This window comes from Oncorhynchus gorbuscha, linkage group LG09 (genome assembly GCF_021184085.1).
Source record: "Oncorhynchus gorbuscha isolate QuinsamMale2020 ecotype Even-year linkage group LG09, OgorEven_v1.0, whole genome shotgun sequence".
In the NCBI taxonomy this organism is placed as follows: domain Eukaryota; kingdom Metazoa; phylum Chordata; class Actinopteri; order Salmoniformes; family Salmonidae; genus Oncorhynchus; species Oncorhynchus gorbuscha.
This window is the reverse complement of record NC_060181.1, coordinates 58,001,105-58,014,222: the sequence shown is the minus strand read 5'-3', so window position 1 is coordinate 58,014,222 and position 13,118 is coordinate 58,001,105. Positions and strand designations below refer to the sequence as shown.

Genomic DNA, 13,118 nt, shown 5'->3' with positions numbered 1-13,118 from the left:
AACCCATCCCAATAACCAATGGGAGGAGATTATTGGGTAAGAAACAGGGCATCAACCTATTCCTTAGTAGGAACTACCAGCAGTATATGCTCAAAGATAAGAGTTTATGCAGAAAGAGTCAAACTGGATCTGTCGACATCTCCCGTGAAGGCTGATTTGCATTAACTCTGCCTATTAAAATACTCACCTCTTTTTAGAGAGTGGCGAGCAGGGGGTCACTGAGAACCGTGCTGCCGTCCATTCAAATGAGGGGGTTGTTACTGTTAACTGCATGAAAAGCATGTTATTAACAGCCTTGGTATTGGGGATGGAGTACATTTCTCGTGAAAAGAAAATAATAATTCCGTCTGAGGCGAGTCAATCATTGAGGGCAAGTTAGCGTGCAGCTAGCGTAGCACCGATAGCTTTACAGCTCATTAACACTTCCAACAACCCCCCCCCCTTCCCCCCACACACACACTATCGCTCCTGCCTGCGGATGTCCTTGACCTGCAGTGTGGGAGGTGAGATGGCCTCCACACACAGTGTTCAGTCTACAGGCTGTTTCAAAATCGGGACGTTGCACTGTTGTCTGCCTAGACAAAAACACCAGTCTTCTACTGTCCTGGACTTCAACACAGCCACGAAAACAGACCTGGCTGTAAAAGCACTATTCCCCTATTTTAGAACACTTAACATTCATAATTGTTATATCTCAGCTCCTTGGAAAGCTTCTGCAATACTAGTGTGCTGAGCAATAGATTAAGTCATAGCAAGTGTGAAAAAAAAAGTGAAGCACCTTTCACCTTTGAAATCAAACTAAAATCAGTTTCTCATTTTATTCTAAGGTCTCGTTTCATTTGTCACATTTGCCTTCCCTCCTTTGGCTTTGGTGCAAACAAACGTCCTGTCACATTGAATCTGTGAAGTTACTGCCCCGCGGTGTATCGTTGACCTTAAACCGCAAGCTACAAAGCTGAGCACCAACGTCTCAGAGAATCCTGCACAATAAAAGCCAATGTATCATTGTGTGTTACACAAGTAAAACTTCTCTTTCAAATCACTCATTCACTCTGGCAGAACCATTAGCTGGAACAGTTAAACTATTTCTGTGAGTCAAGTCTTCAAGGACAGGTAAAACTGCATAGAGATAATAAATATATAAATAAATATATATAAAATAATAAAAAGGCCTATACAATAGAAAAGGCCAAGTACATATTTCCTTTCCAACCTAGGGATGGGGCAAACAATACAATGTAGAGATTGTCACAGAATTTGCATACATTTACCTGCACAAGGGCTGTATACGAGGTTTGCTAAGCTGATGTGTTCCTACTCAATGTATTCCATTTAGACTCTTCCTTGGGGGCTTAGCATAAACAAATAAAACTTAAAACAAAATGCAGTATGCACCTGGGGCGCTAGCATGCATTGAGCCATGTAGAGAAAGGGAAATGAGCATGAGGAAAATGGCAAAAAAAAAAAACGTTCAATCACCTTCGGCGGCCCTTTTAAAAACAATGCTTTGGTTGGGCCAGTGAGCTAAATACCACACTCTACTTTGTTAAAATGAGTCTATGAACCTTTTGACCCAGCTAATGGCACTTTTAAAAACATGAACTCTTTGAAACACAAGATGGCTTATAAAGCAAAGCCACAGGAATGGGGATATAGAGCACTGGGAGGAGTGGGAGAGAGCTGGGTTGAGGGATCTATGACAAGGGCTTTTAATTGAAACATAAATCACACCCAACAGGTTAGTCAAATAAATGTCCCCTTAGTTGTAATCTCAGTTATGATTCATGTAGTCCAAGCATGACTTTACTGCTCTGAGGTAGAAATGTGTGCTTTTATCAAAGGCATTGGACTGCAATGCATGTCTGAGGGAGTAATATCCCTAAGTGCAGTGTCATCACGTTCATCATGCTACAGCTCGTGATGCTCCGCTTTCAAAAAAAAAAAAAAAAAAAAAAAAAACCACTGTTCAAGTATTATCAATGTAGTGCATTTCATGAATATCAACCATTTCTGAAGGTCAAACTAGCTCGTCATATCAACAACTGTGAGGAAGGTATGAGCAGCTGGGAGTTAAAAAAGGACCAATGCAGCTATTTTCATATCAATATTAAATCATTTATGGGTAACAATTTAGTACCGTAGTAATAGCTTTCCATTAAATATTGTCAAAAATAAACAAAAATAGCTTCCTTCTTTTTTGCAACAAAAACAATTCCCAAGCAAGAATTTTGCTATGACTTCTGAGAGAGGCTTGAGTGGGAAGGGGAAAACTAAATGAACCGTTATTAGCAGATAGGTTTGGAACTTATTGGTCTATTAAGAACCAGTGCTAGCAAAAAACATGATTTTCCTGTGTGTTTTATATATATTTCCACACTACAAGGTTGGAATAATACTGTGAAAGTGGTTACATTATGATATGCCCTTTTAGTGTAAGTAGTGTTTAGTGAAACTTCAGCCTGTTTAGTGGGGTGGAGTTTGACTGCCTGGTGACAGAAAGAAAGCACCAAACTACTCTGCCAATAACAACTAGTTCAGTTCACCTCCTCTCTCAGACCACACAGCAAAATTCTTGTTTGAGTAATTGCCATTTACTAAGAAGCAATTTGTTTTTACCATTTTTTATTTAAAAACAAGCACAGTATGGTACTTAATTGTTACCCAGAAATGATTTGATATTGAGATTTAAAGGTCCAATGGAGCCATTTATCTTATCTACCACCAGGTGATGTCACCAGGCAAGCTGAAATTCCGCACATGCAAAATCCTGCTGATTAGAAGTTCCTGTGTAGATTGTAATTTCAACCAGCAACTAAATCTGTTTATCAGCTGTTGTACAATAGGATACAAAACACATGAGCAGAAAATGCATTTAGACTGCACTGGCCCTTTAAATACATGATCCAAATAGAGAGGTTTTGGCAAAGCAGTTGAAGTGAAACGGGCTGATATGAGGCCCTACACGCCAGTGACATATTCAATAGTAAAACTGGTGGAAAATCTGCCCTTTTAATGGGTTGACTGCCTGACATTATACAGTATATAGCTGTTTGCGTAGTGGCCAATGGCCATAATAGAGTTGTCAACTTTCTCTGACATTACACAGAGGGAGTAAATTGCGGGTTATTCTGGGAATGTTCTCTGCTTATAGGATCATGTCAGAACTTTGTCATGGAAAGGGAATACCCGAAGAGAAGAATGTGCAGTGGAAATGTCTAATTTGTCATTGCTCAAGGCTCAAAATTCATCAGCTTTGATCTGGTCACTTTATCAAGACCGTGAGCCACGTGTCTTTATCAAGTTAAAAAGCTTCTGATGGGAGTATTCTAGCTCAACATGAACACTAGATCTTAAAACCAACCGCTGTGAAAATAAAAATAAAAAATTAAGTCCATAATAGCATCTGATGAAATGCCAATATAAATGTCATGTACTGGAACTGTTTCAAATGGCTCAACCCCTTTCACTGAAGTTAATTATCCAACATACAGCACTTTGAAATTGCTTGACATTTAACAAGTGAATCTTCTCATTTGCTTTTGGAATGGCCATGACGGAAGCAGGTGAGGCGTAGGGATCCTGCAGGTTGGCTTCTGTATTAAGGTTGGATTATACACCGTTGCAGTTTTAGACTTGGGGCCTCCGCAGCCTGCATAAGCCTCTGACATCAGCCCACATGGATTGAGGAGAATATATAGGTTCCTTACATAGGGGAGATGCCATCACCTCAAACCTAGCCTCGTCAAGAATCAGGCTTCCCTTGAGAAGTTCCATGCAGAAATCAGTTAATGAGGGGTGGGAACCTGGTGTAAATCAGTGATGCCCTCGCAACAAGTCCACCAATCAAATGCCTTGTTAACCAGATTAGTGCCATACGAGTAAGAGTGCGTGAGGACTAAACATTTCTGGATGTTTGCAGCAGGCTGGTTTATACTACATTTCTCTGTTATTTAGAGATGAGCTGAAGAAAGAGGGGAGAAACAGTTTACAATGCTGGGAATATCAATATTTTTTTAAATGTTGATTTTTGTGGCGTGATATGGCTGTGCAGGCTAGCATGAAAGACAAGTAGTAGCTAGACACAATGGATGTTCGTTTTGAGAAAAGTCAGCTAACCTTGTAAGCTACAAGATAGTTACATTTCTCTCACAACTATAAAGCCAACAAAATGTTAATAAAAACCGCATGTGACTCACCACCTGTATTCGGTCATGTAGCATTTTTTTTTTTAAATGAACTAAAATCCCAATAGAGTAACGTTAGCAAGCCAGCCATCTAACTCAAGCTGACCAGCTAACAGCAATCTTTAAGTAGCAATACAAACAAATTAGTTAACGTTCGCTAGCTATGACAAACAGGTTCGATCTTAGATTCTTACCCGTATACATGGATGAAAGCTTCATGGCAGACTGATTCATTTTCAGAGTCAGAGAGAGAGAGTCAGCATGGCACGATCGTCCTCCAGAAAGTAGTCCATCACACCAAACTCATCTCTCGGCATGTCCAGACCACTCATTATCTAAGCCAATCATGGCTAGTGGAAGTCTGCTGACTTTCTGTGGCTGAACCAACTAGACTTTTATTCATATTTACAGATGGCATACAAGTTTGATATTAAGGCACAGGAAAGGTCACATGTTGGAGAAGGCATTTCTTTGAACTTGTTTTTTTATGTTCAAAACGGCTCTCCTGTGAAGCTGTGACAGGTGTAGACCTTAGTGAAATGCTTACTTATGAGCCCCTAACCAACAATACAGATAAGAAATAAAAGTAACAAGTAATTAAAGAGCAGCAGTAAATTAACAATAGTGAGACAATATACACAGGGTACCAGTACAGAGTCAATGTGAGGGGGCACCGGTTAGATGAGGTAATATCTACATGTAGGTAGAGTTATTAAAGTGACTATGCATAGACTAGATGTTCAGGAGTCTTATGGCTTGGGGGTATAAGCTATTTAGAAGACTCTTGGACCTAGACTTGACACTCCGCTTCTGTTTGCCGCGCGGTAGCAGAGAGAACAGTCTATGACTAGGGTGGCTGGAGTCTTTGGCAATTTTAGGGCCTTCCTCTGACACCACCTGGTATAGAGGTCCTGGATGGCAGGAAGCTTGGCCCCAGTGATGTACTGGGCCGTACACACTACCCTCTGCAGTGACTTGCAATCGGAGGCCGAGCAGTTGCCATACCAGCCAGTGATGCAACCAGGATGCTCTCGATGGTGCAGCTGTAGAACCTTTTGATGATCCGAGGACCCATGCCAATTCTTTTCAGTCTCCTGGGGAGGAATACGATTTATTGTGCCCTCTTCTCGACTGTCTTGATGTGCTTGGACCATGTTAGTTTGTTGGTGATGTGGACACCAAGGAACTTGAAGCTCTCAACCCACTACAGGCCCGTCAATGAGAATGGGGGCGTGCTCAGTCCTCTTTTTCCTATAGTCCACAATCATCTCCTTTGTCTTGCGACATATGCCTAGTTTCCTAAATCGGGTCACATATTATTGACCGAAAAGAGTAAAGATCAATAATATGTATCTAGCGCATCCAGGGTCAGTGATAGTTGCTCCATCAGGCTTCGAAGCCAGTTCCACTGATTCCCCCCCCCCACATTGTTCCCCTCTAATCAGGGACTGATTTAGATCTAGGACAGCAGGTGGATGCAAGGAAGGACAGAAAACCAGCAGACTCAGGGTAACCCCTGGACTATCTACTAGGGGAACTCGTATGTTAACTGTAACGCTAATCTTCTGTAACCTAATTGTCATCTCCTTATTTTCATACTGTACCTGAATTACAAGGGTTGGATTTGCACTAAACAATTTTATACACAGTACCAGTCAAAATGACACCTACTCATTCAAGGGTTTTTCTTTATGTTGACTATTTTATACATTGTAGAATAATAGTGAAGACATCAAAACTATGAAATAACATATGAAATCATGTGTTAAGCAAATCAAAATATTTTATATTTGAGATTCTTGAAAGTAGCCACCCTTTGCCAAAAGTGTGCAAAGCGGTCATCAAGGCTCTCACAACCAGCTTCATGAGGAATGCGTTTCCAACAATCTTGAATGAGTTCCCACATATGCTGAGGGTTTGTTGGCTGCTTTTCCTTCACTCCGCAGGCCAACTCATCCCAAACCATCTCAATTGAATTGAGGTCGGGTGATTGTGAAGGCCAGGTCATCTGATGCAGCACTGCATCACTCTCCTTGGTCAAATAGCCCTTACACAGCCTGGAGGTGTGTTTTGGGTCATGTTGAAAAACAAATGATAGTCCCACTAAACGCAAACCAGATGGGATGGTGTATCGCTGCATAATGCTGTGGTAGCCATGCTGGTTAAGTGTGCCTTGAAGTCAAAATAAATCACCAACAGGGTCACCAGCAAAGCATCCCCACACCACCTCCTCCATGCTTCACGGTGGGAACCACACATGCGGAGATCATCCGTTCACCTACTATGCGTCTCACAAAGACATGGTGGTTGAATCCAAAAATCTCACATTTGGACAGACCAAAAAAGGACAGATTTACACCGGTCTAATGTCCATTGCTCTTGTTTCTCGGCCAAAGCAAGTCTCTTTCTTCTTGGTGTTCTTTAGTAGTGGTTTCTTTGCAGCAATTCAACCATGAAGGCCTAATTCACCCACTCTGAACAGTTGATGTTGAGATGTGTCTGTCACTTGAACTCTGAAGCATTATTTGTGCTGCAATCTGAGGTGCAGTTAAGTCTAATGAACTTATCCTCTGCAGCAGAGGTAGCTCTGAGTCTTCCTTTTCTGTGGCGGTCCTCATGGGTGCTAGTTTCATCATAGCACTTGAAGAAACTTTCAAAGTTATTGAAATGTTCCGTATTGACTGACCTTCATGTCTTAAAGTAATGATGGACTGCCATTTCTCTTTGCTTATTTGAGCTGTTCTTGCCATAATATTGACTTGGTCTTTTACCAAACAGGGCTATATTGTGTATACCACCACTACCTTGTCACAACTGATTGGCTCAAAAACATTAAGGTAAAAAATTCCACAAATTAACAAGGCACATCTGTAACTTGAAATGCATTCCAGGTGACTACCTCATGAAGCTGGTTGTGAGAATGCCAAGCTTGTGCAAAGCTGTCAAGGCAAATAGTGGCTACTCTGAAGAATTTAAAATACATTTTCATTGGTTTTTACAGGTTGTTTTTTTTCTACATGATTCCATAGGTGTTATTTCATAGTTTGTGTCTTCATTATTATTATTCTACAACGTAGAAAATAGCACACATAATGAAAAAACCCTTGAATGAGTAGGTTTGTCCAAACTTCTGACTGGTACTCTATATCAGCACATAAAAAAGGTACAAAATGAGTTATATAGTTAGCCCCATACATTGCCTACTGGTATCATTTTAACTTGAGAACATATAGCTCAACATGTAAACAATGTGTGACTTTTTCTCTGCTTCAGATGACAGATGCCCAGAAGGCCAGTAATCCCACCATACACGCATTGGCGATGCATGCCATATGATAAACTACCAAATGGATTAAGATAGCTGATATACTGAGTAGAGGTCGCCGATTAATCGGAATGGCAGATTAATTAGGGCCGATTTAAATTTTTCATAACAATCGGTAATCTGCATTTTTGGGCACCGATCATGGGCGATTATATTGCACTCCACGACGAGACTGCGTGGCAGGCTGACCACTTGTTATACGAGTGCAGCAAGGAGCCGAAGTAAGGTGCTGGCTAGCGCAGTAAACTTATCTTTATTAAAAACAATAACATAATCACTAGTTAAACTAGTAATATCAACCGTGTGTAGTTATCTAGCTTGTCCTGCATTGCATATAATCAATGCGGTGCCTGTTAATTATTATTATTATAATTTTTTAATTTACCCTTTTTTTTCTCCTCCCCAATTTCGTGGTATCCAACCGTTTTAGTAGCTACCATCTTGCCTCATTGCTACAACTCTGAGACTCTGGGCGAGAATGTAACATCCAAATCAAGATCAGCTAACCATTCAAACCATTTTTTGCAATACAAAATTCTCCAGACCTCCAAGGAAGGCGTGATAACAATGTGATTTTGGCATAAGAAAACGCAAGGCTACCTCAAACCAAATCCGACACCAAAGCGTGCCTGCACACACCACTCTGGGACGACCAACCGATACGACACGTGTAGTATTTCACCAGAAGCCTATAAGAGTCAGCGCACCACTGAATAGCGAGGCTAGGTGATACATCGAACTATAGGGTTCTCGATGAAGGAAAACATCTATACCGACAACACAACTACTGGTCATTTTGGACACCGCTGAATGTGTATTACTTACGCCGATTTGACATTAGGATTAACAATTGTCCATTCATCACACGGAGTCATGCCAGGTTATGTCAAGTCATCCAATGCTCACTGACTGCTGTGGAATTCTCTGGAGGCCTTGTTTGTTCGGCAAATGTGCTCAGCGGGGAGACGGCCTGTCCCCTTCAGGCTTCTGCCTCTCGTAACAAGAGAGCGGGCACCCCGGAGTTGTACAGTAACAAGCACTTAGTCTTTGAAATATTCAACAATATGCCATCCTGCTCTTCCCCGTCGAGGTAAAACTGCAGGTAGGATTAGGAGCTAGAAGAAAATACTCTCTTCTAGCGAGTGAGCCACATCTGGAGCAACTCACACTGAAATGAAATTAAAATGGCTCTTTCCCATTCACTGCTATCCACTCCACATAGCACAAGGCTGAAGAGTGGAGAGCCGCTGGTCATTCATTCTCAGTGTGCCAGGACTATGGAGGGCTATTTCACTGGACAAAAATCCACTGTGTGCCTAATCTCTCAAAGCGCTGACATGCTTTGTGTTCATTATCTTCAGCCGCTCAGGATTCAACCAAAGCATGAAATCTGGAAACCTTTCAGGAATTTATCTATATATCCAGTAAGATCAGCAGAGCGGCAGGCAGCCGCACAGGCCTCACCAAATCATTTCACTGTACCACAAACCGAACAGGCTATAGGAGGAGAACTGAATGCACACTGCATGTGGAACATAATCCTTTAATTACCTTGATTTTCATATACAGTACAACTCATGAATGTTAGCATTAAATCTGATAGGGCACTAGCCTAGATTCAGCAATATGCCTGGTATTTATTAAAATACTCCAGTTTAGGGAGGTCAGCGGTTCAGACTTTCATGTGTGGGTTATAGTTTGTCTCTTCTCGCTCTGTTGACAAGGTCACCGATTAAAATATGTCCCGCTCACAGTTCGTCTATTCCCAGACAAGTCAGTCTCCCATGTGACAAAAACACAGATCGATATTACAGGCTCAACGTGGAATTTATACAACTTGTGGTCGTCCTCAAGAACTCTGCAATCACATGAGTGCTACAGCACTTAACCAAATAATGGCCTCTTCCTGGTGCACACTTGCATTAAAAGGGTAAATGCACCCAAAAATCCAAACTTCTTCAAATTTTCCCAGACCTCAAAAATTGTCTTGTGAAGTGGTTTAACATTGTTGTGGAAAAACAACAATTGGTCGTTCTAAGTCCACAACAATGTTAATTGAGAGTGAAAACCTGAAAAAATAAAATAGAAAACAGAATTCGGGAATTTTTTCAAAACTGTTTTTAATAGGGCCCAAGATTTGTAGCAGAGTGAGCTGAGCTTTACCGTGCTACTGTCTGTCTGAGCAGCATTAGAGAATGACTTATCAAGAAGGGGCGTCTAAGAGCAACTGAACTACTCATCTGACTGATGTCAGTTCCTGTTAAACAGAATCTGTCATGAGCATGGGTTCAAAATAATTGCACCAAAACGGGCAGCGAGTTCCAAAGGGCACCCTATTCCCTATATAGTGCTCCACTTTTGGCCAGGGCCCATAAGGCTCTGGACAAACGTTGTGTACCGAGGGAATCGGGGTGCCATTTAAGAGAGAACTTGGCTGTGTTTGTGCAGACTCAGACTAGAACACCAGCATTTGTTCCCAACACCATGCAAGCAAAGCAGCCTTCATCTACAGCCAAAAGCTCTGACAACAACATACGAGTACAGTGCATTAATTGATTGCATCTATACCCAGATAAGGAGCAGAGTGAGGGGCAGAAACTCTCATGGGGTCAGACTATTCAAACAAACCTTGTTGTTGTTAAACCCACAAGACTCCAATAAGACATTTGCGATTGTCTCCCATCGTGCCACAAAGGAATTGAAAAACACACACACACACATACACAAAACTCCTCACCATTTATGCACTGCAAGAGCAAAATCACATTCTCCATAGCAGAACAGTTGCACAAAACGTTTTTACCTGGAGCCTTTGCTGCAATACCTCATGCGAAAGCTACATGTTTTGATAGTAAGTGAATTCCTTCAATAGATGTCAGCTGTTGGGACTGTGGCTTGGGTAATGTGAATCACGAGGAGCATTGCATCGTGCATTTGACCGCGATAGCACACCGACTCAAGAGTACAGTTGCACAATTGTGACCTCAAATATCACCTCCACCACCTGGTCAGCTACTGTACAGTTTATATAATAATAATATATGCCATTTAGCAGACGCTTTTATCCAAAGCGACTTACAGTCATGCGTGCATACATTCTACGTATGGGTGGTCCCGGGGATCGAACCCACTACCCTGGCGTTAAAAGCGCCATGCTCTACCAACTGAGCTACACAGGACCAGTTTAGAGCTAGGTATGTCCAGAGCTAGCCTCAATAGGCAAATAGACCCACGTTTGGAGACTAGAGATGTTCCTGATATTTAGGTGGCTGATGATATTATAGTATGCTACATCAATGCCATGTTCAATTCTATCATCATCATTGACACCAATAGATGACCAGGCAAACATAACACTTTTCAACAGAAGAGGAAACATGGAGAAGGATTGGAAGAGGACCACAGTGAGAAACAATTCTTTAGAATAACCAAAGGGTTATTTTGAACACACTGCTGCACACCAAAGAGTGCAGAGGTCACAAACTGGACCTAAAATGATTTGATAAATGGCAGAACTGAACAAATATCTATTTCATACAGCTGTCCATCAAATCTCCATAACAATTTGCCCAGACACAAAACCTATGCAGTGTTTCAGCTGCCCATGACAACCAAGGAAATTCCTTTTCGATGCCTTTGTGTACATGTTGTGAGATGCAAATGATTAGAACATATTCTTACAAGTGTCCAGAGGCAGTTGTACTGGTCCCAGTCACATATCTATTTCTGCATAGTGCATACGTCCTTGTAAAGGTCCTCCAATTCCAGTGTGTAAGGATACACCAGTCTTGTGAATGACAAAGTGTGATGATGGCACAGCAGGCTACTCCTATACGGTTTGAGTTATTTGAAATATCAACATCAGTGATATTGATAATGAAAGCATTTTCCCTCTTAACGTTGTGGGCTGCCGCCTTCTCTAGTTCCTATGGAGCATTTCGTTCAGATATTTGTGAACACTGCTATTGGTTCATTTTAAATCAACTAAATGAAAAGAAAACGTGGAGACTTCAAAAGAGATCGAGTAGGCTAGCTTGGCATCGCAATTGTAGGGAACAGTTTTCCTGCTATCTATCCTGAGTAGGACAGTGATTCCACCGAGACATCTAAGCAATAGTGCGCGCTTGGGAAAAGAAAACGGCACACTAAAATATTGCCTTGTTCCTTACACTTTAATAGGCTACTGATGCTAAATAACCGTTCATACGGCCTTCAGACTGACACGACTTCACTTTTCTGTCGAGTTGCCGAGTATCAATCTGCTCAAACGTGTTTTGCCTTGATTTGCATGAATCCAGAAAACGGCGATGGGACACGTGAAGTAGTCGAGCTGATTTTTCTTCTTCTTTATACTAGCTGATATTAACACGAAACTGTTAACCGGGCGACAAAAAAATAAACACCAACATTGTCAATCCCAAATACATTGTATCAATGTTAGATCGGTCTACAACTATTAGGCTTATAACTTAAATTAAGCGACATTTAAGGGACCGGGAGTCACTCTCTAGCGTGACCAAAAAAATATCGTTTTGATTCGAAATTGGTGCAGAACTGTACAACATTTGAATCTGGCTACGTCATTTGAGAATGGAAAAAATAAGCATCAACGCCAATGGCAAATATAGTGACTGATTGACCAGGTTAGGTCATTGAATACAGTCGTGAGTTTACACCTAAATAAACGTGAGAAAATTAAGAAGGGAAGAGCATGAATCTCCGCCCCTAATCCTCGCATTCCTCAGATTCCCACACACTGAACTCACCTGCCTATTCATTTTATACCGGTGCATTTCGACCTCAGAGTCATAAATCCTACAAAAAGTAACACTTCATGTAACGTCCACAAGATACAATAATGGACAAATCAAAAGTTTCGGCTGCAATGTATCAAGGGGCACACTCAATAGCCAGTGAATGACCCTCAGAGGTGTGCGTGGTAGTGAATCAGTCACAAGAGAAAGATTAGTTTTCATTATGGTCCTTGCTTGCTATGTATAGGCTATGGCAAAAGCAGGAAATAAACACATGCTGCACTGTTTGTATAGTAAAAAAAATAAAAAAAATAAGAGGACTTATATAGTAGCTTGTCTAGCTTAGACCTTTAGGCTGCAGATGTTTTCATTTTTACAGATTTTCTCCATGCTTTCAGAATGAATGAAAACGAGCCTGTACCTTAAGGAGTATTATTGTGATCGCTGTGTTTTGGCGTGGATCCACATTGGAACATGTAACTTAATCAGCATGGAAGTAGCACCTCTACAAGTCCGCTCCTAGTCCCATGCAGTGTAACTCGCCTCCATAGTCAAGAACAAGATCCCTTCTTCCCTCTACGCTTCCACGCCAAAGGAATACGAGTATGCATGACGTCACCTAGGCTGTAGGTTTGCAGCTTCAGTATTCATTGGGTCTAGTTTGTAAAAGAGGGCGTTTCACTGGAGACTCGCTTTGTTGAATAGACCAATGGTAAGGGAAAACAGTTTCCTTGGTTACACATTTTGTTAAGCAGGATACCATAATCATTTAGTAAATTGTTCCCCATTGTCAGTCCCTTTCTGCACCTTTATCAGTGGAGGCTAGTGGGAGGAGCTATAGGAGGACGGGCTCAT

The 13,118-nt window shown here is 41.4% G+C and overlaps 1 protein-coding gene across 8 annotated transcripts in view; it reads right to left on the bottom strand.

The window, feature by feature from the left end:
- The window catches only part of LOC124043822 (plakophilin-4-like), a 134,976-nt gene extending 122,104 nt beyond the window's left edge, over positions 1 to 12,872 (bottom strand). For all 8 annotated transcript variants that reach the window (XM_046362820.1, XM_046362821.1, XM_046362824.1 and 5 more), the window contains exon 1: positions 12,685 to 12,872. The gene's annotated coding sequence lies outside the window, so the exon portion shown is untranslated. The remainder of the gene's footprint in view (positions 1 to 12,684) is intronic.
- Between the last annotated feature and the right edge of the window lie 246 nt (positions 12,873 to 13,118).